At 34.6% G+C, this 13,860-nt stretch overlaps 26 non-coding genes across 26 annotated transcripts; all 26 read right to left on the bottom strand.

Annotated features, from left to right (window-relative positions):
* Positions 1–412: 412 nt before the first annotated feature.
* On the bottom strand, positions 413–524 carry trnal-caa (transfer RNA leucine (anticodon CAA)). Its single transcript has 2 exons — positions 487–524; positions 413–458 (listed from the first exon to the last, which is right to left on the bottom strand). It is a non-coding gene; the product is annotated as a tRNA-Leu (tRNA).
* Positions 525–855: 331 nt separating this feature from the next.
* On the bottom strand, positions 856–966 carry trnal-caa (transfer RNA leucine (anticodon CAA)). Its single transcript has 2 exons — positions 929–966; positions 856–901 (listed from the first exon to the last, which is right to left on the bottom strand). It is a non-coding gene; the product is annotated as a tRNA-Leu (tRNA).
* A 351-nt stretch (positions 967–1,317) lies between these two features.
* Positions 1,318–1,429, bottom strand: trnal-caa (transfer RNA leucine (anticodon CAA)). Its single transcript has 2 exons — positions 1,392–1,429; positions 1,318–1,363 (listed from the first exon to the last, which is right to left on the bottom strand). It is a non-coding gene; the product is annotated as a tRNA-Leu (tRNA).
* A 792-nt stretch (positions 1,430–2,221) lies between these two features.
* On the bottom strand, positions 2,222–2,333 carry trnal-caa (transfer RNA leucine (anticodon CAA)). The gene is made up of 2 exons: positions 2,296–2,333; positions 2,222–2,267 (listed from the first exon to the last, which is right to left on the bottom strand). It is a non-coding gene; the product is annotated as a tRNA-Leu (tRNA).
* Positions 2,334–3,124: 791 nt separating this feature from the next.
* Positions 3,125–3,236, bottom strand: trnal-caa (transfer RNA leucine (anticodon CAA)). The gene is made up of 2 exons: positions 3,199–3,236; positions 3,125–3,170 (listed from the first exon to the last, which is right to left on the bottom strand). It is a non-coding gene; the product is annotated as a tRNA-Leu (tRNA).
* A 330-nt stretch (positions 3,237–3,566) lies between these two features.
* trnal-caa (transfer RNA leucine (anticodon CAA)) lies at positions 3,567–3,678 on the bottom strand. Its single transcript has 2 exons — positions 3,641–3,678; positions 3,567–3,612 (listed from the first exon to the last, which is right to left on the bottom strand). It is a non-coding gene; the product is annotated as a tRNA-Leu (tRNA).
* A 329-nt stretch (positions 3,679–4,007) lies between these two features.
* On the bottom strand, positions 4,008–4,119 carry trnal-caa (transfer RNA leucine (anticodon CAA)). Its single transcript has 2 exons — positions 4,082–4,119; positions 4,008–4,053 (listed from the first exon to the last, which is right to left on the bottom strand). It is a non-coding gene; the product is annotated as a tRNA-Leu (tRNA).
* Positions 4,120–4,469: 350 nt separating this feature from the next.
* On the bottom strand, positions 4,470–4,581 carry trnal-caa (transfer RNA leucine (anticodon CAA)). The gene is made up of 2 exons: positions 4,544–4,581; positions 4,470–4,515 (listed from the first exon to the last, which is right to left on the bottom strand). It is a non-coding gene; the product is annotated as a tRNA-Leu (tRNA).
* A 351-nt stretch (positions 4,582–4,932) lies between these two features.
* Positions 4,933–5,044, bottom strand: trnal-caa (transfer RNA leucine (anticodon CAA)). Its single transcript has 2 exons — positions 5,007–5,044; positions 4,933–4,978 (listed from the first exon to the last, which is right to left on the bottom strand). It is a non-coding gene; the product is annotated as a tRNA-Leu (tRNA).
* A 791-nt stretch (positions 5,045–5,835) lies between these two features.
* On the bottom strand, positions 5,836–5,947 carry trnal-caa (transfer RNA leucine (anticodon CAA)). The gene is made up of 2 exons: positions 5,910–5,947; positions 5,836–5,881 (listed from the first exon to the last, which is right to left on the bottom strand). It is a non-coding gene; the product is annotated as a tRNA-Leu (tRNA).
* Positions 5,948–6,738: 791 nt separating this feature from the next.
* On the bottom strand, positions 6,739–6,850 carry trnal-caa (transfer RNA leucine (anticodon CAA)). The gene is made up of 2 exons: positions 6,813–6,850; positions 6,739–6,784 (listed from the first exon to the last, which is right to left on the bottom strand). It is a non-coding gene; the product is annotated as a tRNA-Leu (tRNA).
* A 331-nt stretch (positions 6,851–7,181) lies between these two features.
* Positions 7,182–7,292, bottom strand: trnal-caa (transfer RNA leucine (anticodon CAA)). The gene is made up of 2 exons: positions 7,255–7,292; positions 7,182–7,227 (listed from the first exon to the last, which is right to left on the bottom strand). It is a non-coding gene; the product is annotated as a tRNA-Leu (tRNA).
* A 351-nt stretch (positions 7,293–7,643) lies between these two features.
* trnal-caa (transfer RNA leucine (anticodon CAA)) lies at positions 7,644–7,755 on the bottom strand. The gene is made up of 2 exons: positions 7,718–7,755; positions 7,644–7,689 (listed from the first exon to the last, which is right to left on the bottom strand). It is a non-coding gene; the product is annotated as a tRNA-Leu (tRNA).
* A 351-nt stretch (positions 7,756–8,106) lies between these two features.
* trnal-caa (transfer RNA leucine (anticodon CAA)) lies at positions 8,107–8,218 on the bottom strand. The gene is made up of 2 exons: positions 8,181–8,218; positions 8,107–8,152 (listed from the first exon to the last, which is right to left on the bottom strand). It is a non-coding gene; the product is annotated as a tRNA-Leu (tRNA).
* A 329-nt stretch (positions 8,219–8,547) lies between these two features.
* On the bottom strand, positions 8,548–8,659 carry trnal-caa (transfer RNA leucine (anticodon CAA)). The gene is made up of 2 exons: positions 8,622–8,659; positions 8,548–8,593 (listed from the first exon to the last, which is right to left on the bottom strand). It is a non-coding gene; the product is annotated as a tRNA-Leu (tRNA).
* A 351-nt stretch (positions 8,660–9,010) lies between these two features.
* Positions 9,011–9,122, bottom strand: trnal-caa (transfer RNA leucine (anticodon CAA)). The gene is made up of 2 exons: positions 9,085–9,122; positions 9,011–9,056 (listed from the first exon to the last, which is right to left on the bottom strand). It is a non-coding gene; the product is annotated as a tRNA-Leu (tRNA).
* Positions 9,123–9,452: 330 nt separating this feature from the next.
* trnal-caa (transfer RNA leucine (anticodon CAA)) lies at positions 9,453–9,564 on the bottom strand. Its single transcript has 2 exons — positions 9,527–9,564; positions 9,453–9,498 (listed from the first exon to the last, which is right to left on the bottom strand). It is a non-coding gene; the product is annotated as a tRNA-Leu (tRNA).
* Positions 9,565–9,893: 329 nt separating this feature from the next.
* Positions 9,894–10,005, bottom strand: trnal-caa (transfer RNA leucine (anticodon CAA)). The gene is made up of 2 exons: positions 9,968–10,005; positions 9,894–9,939 (listed from the first exon to the last, which is right to left on the bottom strand). It is a non-coding gene; the product is annotated as a tRNA-Leu (tRNA).
* A 770-nt stretch (positions 10,006–10,775) lies between these two features.
* On the bottom strand, positions 10,776–10,887 carry trnal-caa (transfer RNA leucine (anticodon CAA)). Its single transcript has 2 exons — positions 10,850–10,887; positions 10,776–10,821 (listed from the first exon to the last, which is right to left on the bottom strand). It is a non-coding gene; the product is annotated as a tRNA-Leu (tRNA).
* A 351-nt stretch (positions 10,888–11,238) lies between these two features.
* trnal-caa (transfer RNA leucine (anticodon CAA)) lies at positions 11,239–11,350 on the bottom strand. Its single transcript has 2 exons — positions 11,313–11,350; positions 11,239–11,284 (listed from the first exon to the last, which is right to left on the bottom strand). It is a non-coding gene; the product is annotated as a tRNA-Leu (tRNA).
* Positions 11,351–11,680: 330 nt separating this feature from the next.
* On the bottom strand, positions 11,681–11,792 carry trnal-caa (transfer RNA leucine (anticodon CAA)). Its single transcript has 2 exons — positions 11,755–11,792; positions 11,681–11,726 (listed from the first exon to the last, which is right to left on the bottom strand). It is a non-coding gene; the product is annotated as a tRNA-Leu (tRNA).
* A 329-nt stretch (positions 11,793–12,121) lies between these two features.
* trnal-caa (transfer RNA leucine (anticodon CAA)) lies at positions 12,122–12,233 on the bottom strand. The gene is made up of 2 exons: positions 12,196–12,233; positions 12,122–12,167 (listed from the first exon to the last, which is right to left on the bottom strand). It is a non-coding gene; the product is annotated as a tRNA-Leu (tRNA).
* Positions 12,234–12,562: 329 nt separating this feature from the next.
* trnal-caa (transfer RNA leucine (anticodon CAA)) lies at positions 12,563–12,674 on the bottom strand. The gene is made up of 2 exons: positions 12,637–12,674; positions 12,563–12,608 (listed from the first exon to the last, which is right to left on the bottom strand). It is a non-coding gene; the product is annotated as a tRNA-Leu (tRNA).
* Positions 12,675–13,003: 329 nt separating this feature from the next.
* Positions 13,004–13,115, bottom strand: trnal-caa (transfer RNA leucine (anticodon CAA)). The gene is made up of 2 exons: positions 13,078–13,115; positions 13,004–13,049 (listed from the first exon to the last, which is right to left on the bottom strand). It is a non-coding gene; the product is annotated as a tRNA-Leu (tRNA).
* Positions 13,116–13,302: 187 nt separating this feature from the next.
* Positions 13,303–13,414, bottom strand: trnal-caa (transfer RNA leucine (anticodon CAA)). Its single transcript has 2 exons — positions 13,377–13,414; positions 13,303–13,348 (listed from the first exon to the last, which is right to left on the bottom strand). It is a non-coding gene; the product is annotated as a tRNA-Leu (tRNA).
* A 330-nt stretch (positions 13,415–13,744) lies between these two features.
* trnal-caa (transfer RNA leucine (anticodon CAA)) lies at positions 13,745–13,856 on the bottom strand. The gene is made up of 2 exons: positions 13,819–13,856; positions 13,745–13,790 (listed from the first exon to the last, which is right to left on the bottom strand). It is a non-coding gene; the product is annotated as a tRNA-Leu (tRNA).
* Positions 13,857–13,860: the final 4 nt, after the last annotated feature.

The following is a 13,860-nucleotide window of genomic DNA, read 5'->3' as shown; positions in this document are numbered from 1 at the left end:
TATCTTATTATCTATATGTTTACATCAGACATATCAGACATTATGTTACAGAATCATGAAAAATTATGAATATTAAGGTTTTATAGTTATCAGGATGGCCAAGTGGTCGAAGGCGCCAGACTCAAGGTGAGAATCCTTCCAGGGGTATTCTGGTTGCTGAATGGAGGCGAGGGTTCAAAGCTAATGAAAGATATAGTAAAAAACATTTTTCAATGGAATTTTAGTAACTTATTGAATTCTAAACTAGGCATATGTTGATATGTATTGAACTATTATTCCCGTTTCATGTGTTTTCTGTTCTCAAACTATGACATCTATCAAACTATTAATCACTGTTCATGTGTTTTCCTTTCAACATTTGGAGAATTTTTCGGTTTTGACAAAGAGCTACTCTTTTTTAAGGCAAAAGGTGTGTCAGAAGAGGGATTTGAACCCTCGCCTCCAATCGGAGACCAGAATACCCCTGTAACTAGGAAGGATTCTCACCTTGAGTCTGGCGCCTTAAACCACTCGGCCATCCTGACACCTACAAAACCTTAAAATTCATATTTTTTCACGATTATGTAACATAACATCTGATATGTCTGATGGTTACATGCAGATCTTGAGATACAAAGAAAAAGAAACAAAAAATATTAAAAGCTAATGAAAGATATAGTAAAAAAACATTTTTCAATGGAATTTGAGTAACTTATTGAATTCTAAACTAGGCATATGTTCCCGTTTCATGTGTTTTCTGTTCTCAAACTATGACATCTATCAAACTATTAATCACTGTTCATGTGTTTTCCTTTCACCATTTGGAGAATTTTTCGGTTTTGACAAAGAGCTACTCTTTTTTTAAGGCAAAAGGTGTGTCAGAAGAGGGATTTGAACCCTCGCCTCCAATCGGAGACCAGAAAACCCTGTAACTAGGAAGGATTCTCACCTTGAGTCTGGCGCCTTAGACCACTCGGCCATCCTGACACTAATAAATGGATAAAATTAGTATTTTTTCATGATTCTGTAACATAATGTCTGATATGTCTGATGGAAACATGTAGATAATAAGATACAAAGAAAAAGAAACAAAAAATGTTAAAAGCTAATGAAAGATATATTAAAAAACATTTTTCAATGGAATTTTAGTAACGTATTGAATTCTAAACTAGGCATATGTTGACATGTATTGAACTATTATTCCCGTTTCATGTGTTTTCTGTTCTCAAACTATGACATCTATCAAAGTATTAATCACTGTTCATGTGTTTTCCTTCCACCATTTGGAGAATTTTTCGGTTTTGATAAAGAGCTACTCTTTTTTTAAGGCAAAAGGTGTGTCAGAAGAGGGATTTGAACCCTCGCCTCCAATCGGAGACCAGAATACCCCTGTAACTAGGAAGGATTCTCACCTTGAGTCTGGCGCCTTAGACCACTCGGCCATCCTGACAACTACAAAACCTTAAAATTCATATTTTTTCACGATTATGTAACATAACATCTGATATGTCTGATGGTTACATGCAGATCTTAAGATACAAAGAAAAAGAAACAAAAAATTTTAAAAGCTAATGAAAGATATAGTAAAAAACATTTTTCAATGGAATTTGAGTAACTTATTGAATTCTAAACTAGGCATATGTTCCCGTTTCATGTGTTTTCTGTTCTCAAACTATGACATCTATCAAACTATTAATCACTGTTCATGTGTTTTCCTTTCACCATTTGGAGAATTTTTCGGTTTTGACAAAGAGCTACTCTTTTTTAAGGCAAAAGGTGTGTCAGAAGAGGGATTTGAACCCTCGGCTCCAATCGGAGACCAGAATACCCCTGTAACTAGGAAGGATTCTCACCTTGAGTCTGGCGCCTTAGACCACTCGGCCATCCTGACACTAATAAATGGATAAAATTAGTATTTTTTCATGATTCTGTAACATAATGTCTGATATGTCTGATGGAAACATGTAGATAATAAGATACAAAGAAAAAGAAACAAAAAATGTTAAAAGCTAATGAAAGATATATTAAAAAACATTTTTCAATGGAATTTTAGTAACTTATTGAATTCTAAACTAGGCATATGTTGGTATGTATTGAACTATTATTCCCGTTTCATGTGTTTTCTGTTCTCAAACTATGACATCTATCAAACTATTAATCACTGTTCATGTGTTTTCCTTTCACCATTTGGAGAATTTTTCGGTTTTGACAAAGAGCTACTCTTTTTTTAAGGCAAAAGGTGTGTCAGAAGAGGGATTTGAACCCTCGCCTCCAATCGGAGACCAGAATACCCCTGTAACTAGGAAGGATTCTCACCTTGAGTCTGGCGCCTTAGACCACTCGGCCATCCTGACAACTACAAAACCTTAAATTCATATTTTTTCACGATTATGTAACATACCATCTGATATGTCTGATGGTTACATGCAGATCTTAAGATACAAAGAAAAAGAAACAAAAAATGTTAAAAGCTAATGAAAGATATAGTAAAAAACATTTTTCAATGGAATTTGAGTAACTTATTGAATTCTAAACTAGGCATATGTTCCCGTTTCATGTGTTTTCTGTCCTCAAACTATGACATCTATCAAACTATTAATCACTGTTCATGTGTTTTCCTTTCACCATTTGGAGAATTTTTCGGTTTTGACAAAGAGCTACTCTTTTTTAAGGCAAAAGCTGTGTCAGAAGAGGGATTTAAACCCTCGCCTCCAATCGGAGACCAGAATACCCCTGTAACTAGGAAGGATTCTCACCTTGAGTCTGGCGCCTTAGACCACTCGGCCATCCTGACACTTATAAATCCTTAAAATTCATATTTTTTCATGATTCTGTAACATAATGTCTGATATGTCTGATGGAAACATGTAGATAATAAGATACAAAGAAAAAGAAACAAAAAATGTTAAAAGCTAATGAAAGATATATTAAAAAACATTTTTCAATGGAATTTTAGTAACGTATTGAATTCTAAACTAGGCATATGTTGACATGTATTGAACTATTATTCCCGTTTCATGTGTTTTCTGTTCTCAAACTATGACATCTATCAAACTATTAATCACTGTTCATGTGTTTTCCTTCCACCATTTGGAGAATTTTTCGGTTTTGACAAAGAGCTACTCTTTTTTTAAGGCAAAAGGTGTGTCAGAAGAGGGATTTGAACCCTCGCCTCCAATCGGAGACCAGAATACCCCTGTAACTAGGAAGGATTCTCACCTTGAGTCTGGCGCCTTAGACCACTCGGCCATCCTGACAACTACAAAACCTTAAAATTCATATTTTTTCACGATTATGTAACATAACATCTGATATGTCTGATGGTTACATGCAGATCTTAAGATACAAAGAAAAAGAAACAAAAAATGTTAAAAGCTAATGAAAGATATAGTAAAAAACATTTTTCAATGGAATTTGAGTAACTTATTGAATTCTAAACTAGGCATATGTTCCCGTTTCATGTGTTTTCTGTTCTCAAACTATGACATCTATCAAACTATTAATCACTGTTCATGTGTTTTCCTTTCACCATTTGGAGAATTTTTCGGTTTTGACAAAGAGCTACTCTTTTTTTAAGGCAAAAGGTGTGTCAGAAGAGGGATTTGAACCCTCGCCTCCAATCGGAGACCAGAATACCCCTGTAACTAGGAAGGATTCTCACCTTGAGTCTGGCGCCTTAGACCACTCGGCCATCCTGACAACTACAAAACCTTAAAATTCATATTTTTTCACGATTATGTAACATAACATCTGATATGTCTGATGGTTACATGCAGATCTTAAGATACAAAGAAAAAGAAACAAAAAATGTTAAAAGCTAATGAAAGATATAGTAAAAAACATTTTTCAATGGAATTTGAGTAACTTATTGAATTCTAAACTAGGCATATGTTCCCGTTTCATGTGTTTTCTGTTCTCAAACTATGACATCTATCAAACTATTAATCACTGTTCATGTGTTTTCCTTTCACCATTTGGAGAATTTTTCGGTTTTGACAAAGAGCTACTCTTTTTTAAGGCAAAAGCTGTGTCAGAAGAGGGATTTGAACCCTCGCCTCCAATCGGAGACCAGAATACCCCTGTAAGTAGGAAGGATTCTCACCTTGAGTCTGGCGCCTTAGACCACTCGGCCATCCTGACACTTATAAATCCTTAAAATTCATATTTTTTCATGATTCTGTAACATAATGTCTGATATGTCTGATGGAAACATGTAGATAATAAGATACAAAGAAAAAGAAACAAAAAATGTTAAAAGCTAATGAAAGATATATTAAAAAACATTTTTCAATGGAATTTTAGTAACGTATTGAATTCTAAACTAGGCATATGTTGGTATGTATTGAACTATTATTCCCGTTTCATGTGTTTTCTGTTCTCAAACTATGACATCTATCAAACTATTAATCACTGTTCATGTGTTTTCCTTTCAACATTTGGAGAATTTTTCGGTTTTGACAAAGAGCTACTCTTTTTTAAGGCAAAAGGTGTGTCAGAAGAGGGATTTGAACCCTCGCCTCCAATCGGAGACCAGAATACCCCTGTAACTAGGAAGGATTCTCACCTTGAGTCTGGCGCCTTAGACCACTCGGCCATCCTGACACTAATAAATGGATAAAATTAGTATTTTTTCATGATTCTGTAACATAATGTCTGATATGTCTGATGGAAACATGTAGATAATAAGATACAAAGAAAAAGAAACAAAAAATTTTAAAAGCTAATGAAAGATATATTAAAAAACATTTTTCAATGGAATTTTAGTAACTTATTGAATTCTAAACTAGGCATATGTTGGTATGTATTGAACTATTATTCCCGTTTCATGTGTTTTCTGTTCTCAAACTATGACATCTATCAAACTATTAATCACTGTTCATGTGTTTTCCTTTCACCATTTGGAGAATTTTTCGGTTTTGACAAAGAGCTACTCTTTTTTTAAGGCAAAAGGTGTGTCAGAAGAGGGATTTGAACCCTCGCCTCCAATCGGAGACCAGAATACCCCTGTAACTAGGAAGGATTCTCACCTTGAGTCTGGCGCCTTAGACCACTCGGCCATCCTGACAACTACAAAACCTTAAATTCATATTTTTTCACGATTATGTAACATACCATCTGATATGTCTGATGGTTACATGCAGATCTTAAGATACAAAGAAAAAGAAACAAAAAATGTTAAAAGCTAATGAAAGATATAGTAAAAAACATTTTTCAATGGAATTTGAGTAACTTATTGAATTCTAAACTAGGCATATGTTCCCGTTTCATGTGTTTTCTGTCCTCAAACTATGACATCTATCAAACTATTAATCACTGTTCATGTGTTTTCCTTTCACCATTTGGAGAATTTTTCGGTTTTGACAAAGAGCTACTCTTTTTTAAGGCAAAAGCTGTGTCAGAAGAGGGATTTAAACCCTCGCCTCCAATCGGAGACCAGAATACCCCTGTAACTAGGAAGGATTCTCACCTTGAGTCTGGCGCCTTAGACCACTCGGCCATCCTGACACTTATAAATCCTTAAAATTCATATTTTTTCATGATTCTGTAACATAATGTCTGATATGTCTGATGGAAACATGTAGATAATAAGATACAAAGAAAAAGAAACAAAAAATGTTAAAAGCTAATGAAAGATATATTAAAAAACATTTTTCAATGGAATTTTAGTAACGTATTGAATTCTAAACTAGGCATATGTTGACATGTATTGAACTATTATTCCCGTTTCATGTGTTTTCTGTTCTCAAACTATGACATCTATCAAACTATTAATCACTGTTCATGTGTTTTCCTTTCACCATTTGGAGAATTTTTCGGTTTTGACAAAGAGCTACTCTTTTTTTAAGGCAAAAGGTGTGTCAGAAGAGGGATTTGAACCCTCGCCTCCAATCGGAGACCAGAATACCCCTGTAACTAGGAAGGATTCTCACCTTGAGTCTGGCGCCTTAGACCACTCGGCCATCCTGACAACTACAAAACCTTAAAATTCATATTTTTTCACGATTATGTAACATAACATCTGATATGTCTGATGGTTACATGCAGATCTTAAGATACAAAGAAAAAGAAACAAAAAATGTTAAAAGCTAATGAAAGATATAGTAAAAAACATTTTTCAATGGAATTTGAGTAACTTATTGAATTCTAAACTAGGCATATGTTCCCGTTTCATGTGTTTTCTGTTCTCAAACTATGACATCTATCAAACTATTAATCACTGTTCATGTGTTTTCCTTTCACCATTTGGAGAATTTTTCGGTTTTGACAAAGAGCTACTCTTTTTTAAGGCAAAAGCTGTGTCAGAAGAGGGATTTAAACCCTCGCCTCCAATCGGAGACCAGAATACCCCTGTAACTAGGAAGGATTCTCACCTTGAGTCTGGCGCCTTAGACCACTCGGCCATCCTGACACTTATAAATCCTTAAAATTCATATTTTTTCATGATTCTGTAACATAATGTCTGATATGTCTGATGGAAACATGTAGATAATAAGATACAAAGAAAAAGAAACAAAAAATGTTAAAAGCTAATGAAAGATATATTAAAAAACATTTTTCAATGGAATTTTAGTAACGTATTGAATTCTAAACTAGGCATATGTTGGTATGTATTGAACTATTATTCCCGTTTCATGTGTTTTCTGTTCTCAAACTATGACATCTATCAAACTATTAATCACTGTTCATGTGTTTTCCTTTCAACATTTGGAGAATTTTTCGGTTTTGACAAAGAGCTACTCTTTTTTAAGGCAAAAGGTGTGTCAGAAGAGGGATTTGAACCCTCGCCTCCAATCGGAGACCAGAATACCCCTGTAACTAGGAAGGATTCTCACCTTGAGTCTGGCGCCTTAAACCACTCGGCCATCCTGACACCTACAAAACCTTAAAATTCATATTTTTTCACGATTATGTAACATAACATCTGATATGTCTGATGGTTACATGCAGATCTTGAGATACAAAGAAAAAGAAACAAAAAATATTAAAAGCTAATGAAAGATATAGTAAAAAAACATTTTTCAATGGAATTTTAGTAACTTATTGAATTCTAAACTAGGCATATGTTCCCGTTTCATGTGTTTTCTGTTCTCAAACTATGACATCTATCAAACTATTAATCACTGTTCATGTGTTTTCCTTTCACCATTTGGAGAATTTTTCGGTTTTGACAAAGAGCTACTCTTTTTTTAAGGCAAAAGGTGTGTCAGAAGAGGGATTTGAACCCTCGCCTCCAATCGGAGACCAGAAAACCCTGTAACTAGGAAGGATTCTCACCTTGAGTCTGGCGCCTTAGACCACTCGGCCATCCTGACACTAATAAATGGATAAAATTCGTATTTTTTCATGATTCTGTAACATAATGTCTGATATGTCTGATGGAAACATGTAGATAATAAGATACAAAGAAAAAGAAACAAAAAATGTTAAAAGCTAATGAAAGATATATTAAAAAACATTTTTCAATGGAATTTTAGTAACTTATTGAATTCTAAACTAGGCATATGTTGGTATGTATTGAACTATTATTCCCGTTTCATGTGTTTTCTGTTCTCAAACTATGACATCTATCAAACTATTAATCACTGTTCATGTGTTTTCCTTTCACCATTTGGAGAATTTTTCGGTTTTGACAAAGAGCTACTCTTTTTTTAAGGCAAAAGGTGTGTCAGAAGAGGGATTTGAACCCTCGCCTCCAATCGGAGACCAGAATACCCCTGTAACTAGGAAGGATTCTCACCTTGAGTCTGGCGCCTTAGACCACTCGGCCATCCTGACACTAATAAATGGATAAAATACGTATTTTTTCATGATTCTGTAACATAATGTCTGATATGTCTGATGGAAACATGTAGATAATAAGATACAAAGAAAAAGAAACAAAAAATGTTAAAAGCTAATGAGAGATATATTCATAAAACATTTTTCAATGGAATTTTAGTAACTTATTGAATTCTAAACTAGGCATATGTTGATATGTATTGAACTATTATTCCCGTTTCATGTGTTTTCTGTTCTCAAACTATGACATCTATCAAACTATTAATCACTGTTCATGTGTTTTCCTTTCACCATTTGGAGAATTTTTCGGTTTTGACAAAGAGCTACTCTTTTTTAAGGCAAAAGGTGTGTCAGAAGAGGGATTTGAACCCTCGCCTCCAATCGGAGACCAGAATACCCCTGTAACTAGGTAGGATTCTCACCTTGAGTCTGGCGCCTTAGACCACTCGGCCATCCTGACAACTACAAAACCTTAAAATTCATATTTTTTCACGATTATGTAACATAACATCTGATATGTCTGATGGTTACATGCAGATCTTAAGATACAAATAAAAAGAAACAAAAAATGTTAAAAGCTAATGAAAGATATAGTAAAAAACATTTTTCAATGGAATTTGAGTAACTTATTGAATTCTAAACTAGGCATATGTTCCCGTTTCATGTGTTTTCTGTTCTCAAACTATGACATCTATCAAACTATTAATCACTGTTCATGTGTTTTCCTTTCACCATTTGGAGAATTTTTCGGTTTTGACAAAGAGCTACTCTTTTTTAAGGCAAAAGGTGTGTCAGAAGAGGGATTTGAACCCTCGCCTCCAATCGGAGACCAGAATACCCCTGTAAGTAGGAAGGATTCTCACCTTGAGTCTGGCGCCTTAGACCACTCGGCCATCCTGACACTTATAAATCCTTAAAATTCATATTTTTTCATGATTCTGTAACATAATGTCTGATATGTCTGATGGAAACATGTAGATAATAAGATACAAAGAAAAATAAACAAAAAATGTTAAAAGCTAATGAAAGATATATTAAAAAACATTTTTCAATGGAATTTTAGTAACGTATTGAATTCTAAACTAGGCATATGTTGGTATGTATTGAACTATTATTCCCGTTTCATGTGTTTTCTGTTCTCAAACTATGACATCTATCAAACTATTAATCACTGTTCATGTGTTTTCCTTCCACCATTTGGAGAATTTTTCGGTTTTGACAAAGAGCTACTCTTTTTTTAAGGCAAAAGGTGTGTCAGAAGAGGGATTTGAACCCTCGCCTCCAATCGGAGACCAGAATACCCCTGTAACTAGGAAGGATTCTCACCTTGAGTCTGGCGCCTTAGACCACTCGGCCATCCTGACACCTACAAAACCTTAAAATTCATATTTTTTCACGATTATGTAACATAACATCTGATATGTCTGATGGTTACATGCAGATCTTAAGATACAAAGAAAAAGAAACAAAAAATGTTAAAAGCTAATGAAAGATATAGTAAAAAACATTTTTCAATGGAATTTGAGTAACTTATTGAATTCTAAACTAGGCATATGTTCCCGTTTCATGTGTTTTCTGTTCTCAAACTATGACATCTATCAAACTATTAATCACTGTTCATGTGTTTTCCTTTCACCATTTGGAGAATTTTTCGGTTTTGACAAAGAGCTACTCTTTTTTTAAGGCAAAAGGTGTGTCAGAAGAGGGATTTGAACCCTCGCCTCCAATCGGAGACCAGAATACCCCTGTAACTAGGAAGGATTCTCACCTTGAGTCTGGCGCCTTAGACCACTCGGCCATCCTGACACTAATAAATGGATAAAATTCGTATTTTTTCATGATTCTGTAACATAATGTCTGATATGTCTGATGGAAACATGTAGATAATAAGATACAAAGAAAAAGAAACAAAAAATGTTAAAAGCTAATGAAAGATATATTAAAAAACATTTTTCAATGGAATTTTAGTAACTTATTGAATTCTAAACTAGGCATATGTTCCCGTTTCATGTGTTTTCTGTTCTCAAACTATGACATCTATCAAACTATTAATCACTGTTCATGTGTTTTCCTTTCACCATTTGGAGAATTTTTCGGTTTTGACAAAGAGCTACTCTTTTTTAAGGCAAAAGGTGTGTCAGAAGAGGGATTTGAACCCTCGCCTCCAATCGGAGACCAGAATACCCCTGTAAGTAGGAAGGATTCTCACCTTGAGTCTGGCGCCTTAGACCACTCGGCCATCCTGACACTTATAAATCCTTAAAATTCATATTTTTTCATAATTCTGTAACATAATGTCTGATATGTCTGATGGAAACATGTAGATAATAAGATACAAAGAAAAAGAAACAAAAAATGTTAAAAGCTAATGAAAGATATAGTAAAAAACATTTTTCAATGGAATTTGAGTAACTTATTGAATTCTAAACTAGGCATATGTTCCCGTTTCATGTGTTTTCTGTTCTCAAACTATGACATCTATCAAACTATTAATCACTGTTCATGTGTTTTCCTTTCACCATTTGGAGAATTTTTCGGTTTTGACAAAGAGCTACTCTTTTTTAAGGCAAAAGGTGTGTCAGAAGAGGGATTAGAACCCTCGCCTCCAGTCGGAGACCAGAATACCCCTGTAACTAGGAAGGATTCTCACCTTGAGTCTGGCGCCTTAGACCACTCGGCCATCCTGACAACTACAAAACCTTAAAATTCATATTTTTTCACGATTATGTAACATAACATCTGATATGTCTGATGGTTACATGCAGATCTTAAGATACAAATAAAAAGAAACAAAAAATGTTAAAAGCTAATGAAAGATATAGTAAAAAACATTTTTCAATGGAATTTGAGTAACTTATTGAATTCTAAACTAGGCATATGTTCCCGTTTCATGTGTTTTCTGTTCTCAAACTATGACATCTATCAAACTATTAATCACTGTTCATGTGTTTTCCTTTCACCATTTGGAGAATTTTTCGGTTTTGACAAAGAGCTACTCTTTTTTAAGGCAAAAGGTGTGTCAGAAGAGGGATTTGAACCCTCGCCTCCAATCGGAGACCAGAATACCCCTGTAACTAGGAAGGATTCTCACCTTGAGTCTGGCGCCTTAGACCACTCGGCCATCCTGACACTAATAAATGGATAAAATTCGTATTTTTTCATGATTCTGTAACATAATGTCTGATATGTCTGATGGAAACATGTAGATAATAAGATACAAAGAAAAAGAAACAAAAAATGTTAAAAGCTAATGAAAGATATATTAAAAAACATTTTTCAATGGAATTTTAGTAACGTATTGAATTCTAAACTAGGCATATGTTGGTATGTATTGAACTATTATTCCCGTTTCATGTGTTTTCTGTTCTCAAACTATGACATCTATCAAACTATTAATCACTGTTCATGTGTTTTCCTTCCACCATTTGGAGAATTTTTCGGTTTTGACAAAGAGCTACTCTTTTTTTAAGGCAAAAGGTGTGTCAGAAGAGGGATTTGAACCCTCGCCTCCAATCGGAGACCAGAATACCCCTGTAACTAGGAAGGATTCTCACCTTGAGTCTGGCGCCTTAGACCACTCGGCCATCCTGACACCTACAAAACCTTAAAATTCATATTTTTTCACGATTATGTAACATAACATCTGATATGTCTGATGGTTACATGCAGATCTTAAGATACAAAGAAAAAGAAACAAAAAATGTTAAAAGCTAATGAAAGATATAGTAAAAAACATTTTTCAATGGAATTTGAGTAACTTATTGAATTCTAAACTAGGCATATGTTCCCGTTTCATGTGTTTTCTGTTCTCAAACTATGACATCTATCAAACTATTAATCACTGTTCATGTGTTTTCCTTTCACCATTTGGAGAATTTTTCGGTTTTGACAAAGAGCTACTCTTTTTTTAAGGCAAAAGGTGTGTCAGAAGAGGGATTTGAACCCTCGCCTCCAATCGGAGACCAGAATACCCCTGTAACTAGGAAGGATTCTCACCTTGAGTCTGGCGCCTTAGACCACTCGGCCATCCTGACACTAATAAATGGATAAAATTCGTATTTTTTCATGATTCTGTAACATAATGTCTGATATGTCTGATGGAAACATGTAGATAATAAGATACAAAGAAAAAGAAACAAAAAATGTTAAAAGCTAATGAAAGATATATTAAAAAACATTTTTCAATGGAATTTTAGTAACTTATTGAATTCTAAACTAGGCATATGTTCCCGTTTCATGTGTTTTCTGTTCTCAAACTATGACATCTATCAAACTATTAATCACTGTTCATGTGTTTTCCTTTCACCATTTGGAGAATTTTTCGGTTTTGACAAAGAGCTACTCTTTTTTAAGGCAAAAGGTGTGTCAGAAGAGGGATTTGAACCCTCGCCTCCAATCGGAGACCAGAATACCCCTGTAAGTAGGAAGGATTCTCACCTTGAGTCTGGCGCCTTAGACCACTCGGCCATCCTGACACTTATAAATCCTTAAAATTCATATTTTTTCATAATTCTGTAACATAATGTCTGATATGTCTGATGGAAACATGTAGATAATAAGATACAAAGAAAAAGAAACAAAAAATGTTAAAAGCTAATGAAAGATATAGTAAAAAACATTTTTCAATGGAATTTGAGTAACTTATTGAATTCTAAACTAGGCATATGTTCCCGTTTCATGTGTTTTCTGTTCTCAAACTATGACATCTATCAAACTATTAATCACTGTTCATGTGTTTTCCTTTCACCATTTGGAGAATTTTTCGGTTTTGACAAAGAGCTACTCTTTTTTAAGGCAAAAGGTGTGTCAGAAGAGGGATTTGAACCCTCGCCTCCAGTCGGAGACCAGAATACCCCTGTAACTAGGAAGGATTCTCACCTTGAGTCTGGCGCCTTAGACCACTCGGCCATCCTGACAACTACAAAACCTTAAAATTCATATTTTTTCACGATTATGTAACATAACATCTGATATGTCTGATGGTTACATGCAGATCTTAAGATACAAATAAAAAGAAACAAAAAATGTTAAAAGCTAATGAAAGATATAGTAAAAAACATTTTTCAATGGAATTTGAGTAACTTATTGAATTCTAAACTAGGCATATGTTCCCGTTTCATGTGTTTTCTGTTCTCAAACTATGACATCTATCAAACTATTAATCACTGTTCATGTGTTTTCCTTTCACCATTTGGAGAATTTTTCGGTTTTGACAAAGAGCTACTCTTTTTTAAGGCAAAAGGTGTGTCAGAAGAGGGATTTGAACCCTCGCCTCCAATCGGAGACCAGAATACCCCTGTAACTAGGAAGGATTCTCACCTTGAGTCTGGCGCCTTAGACCACTCGGCCATCCTGACACTAATAAATGGATAAAATTCGTATTTTTTCATGATTCTGTAACATAATGTTCCCGTTTCATGTGTTTTCTGTTCTCAAACTATGACATCTATCAAACTATTAATCACTGTTCATGTGTTTTCCTTTCACCATTTGGAGAATTTTTCGGTTTTGACAAAGAGCTACTCTTTTTTAAGGCAAAAGGTGTGTCAGAAGAGGGATTTGAACCCTCGCCTCCAATCGGAGACCAGAATACCCCTGTAACTAGGAAGGATTCTCACCTTGAGTCTGGCGCCTTAGACCACTCGGCCATCCTGACACTAATAAATGGATAAAATTCGTATTTTTTCATGATTCTGTAACATAATGTCTGATATGTCTGATGGAAACATGTAGATAATAAGATACAAAGAAAAAGAAACAAAAAATGTTAAAAGCTAATGAAAGATATATTAAAAAACATTTTTCAATGGAATTTTAGTAACTTATTGAATTCTAAACTAGGCATATGTTCCCGTTTCATGTGTTTTCTGTTCTCAAACTATGACATCTATCAAACTATTAATCACTGTTCATGTGTTTTCCTTTCACCATTTGGAGAATTTTTCGGTTTTGACAAAGAGCTACTCTTTTTTTAAGGCAAAAGGTGTGTCAGAAGAGGGATTTGAACCCTCGCCTCCAATCGGAGACCAGAATACCCCTGTAACTAGGAAGGATTCTCACCTTGAGTCTGGCGCCTTAGACCACTCGGCCATCCTGACACCT

The sequence above is a fragment of the Oncorhynchus mykiss genome, chromosome 11, assembly GCF_057628025.1.
Source record: "Oncorhynchus mykiss isolate SJ-2025 chromosome 11, ASM5762802v1, whole genome shotgun sequence".
NCBI classification, from domain to species: domain Eukaryota; kingdom Metazoa; phylum Chordata; class Actinopteri; order Salmoniformes; family Salmonidae; genus Oncorhynchus; species Oncorhynchus mykiss.
This window is presented reverse-complemented; position numbering and strand designations above follow the sequence as displayed.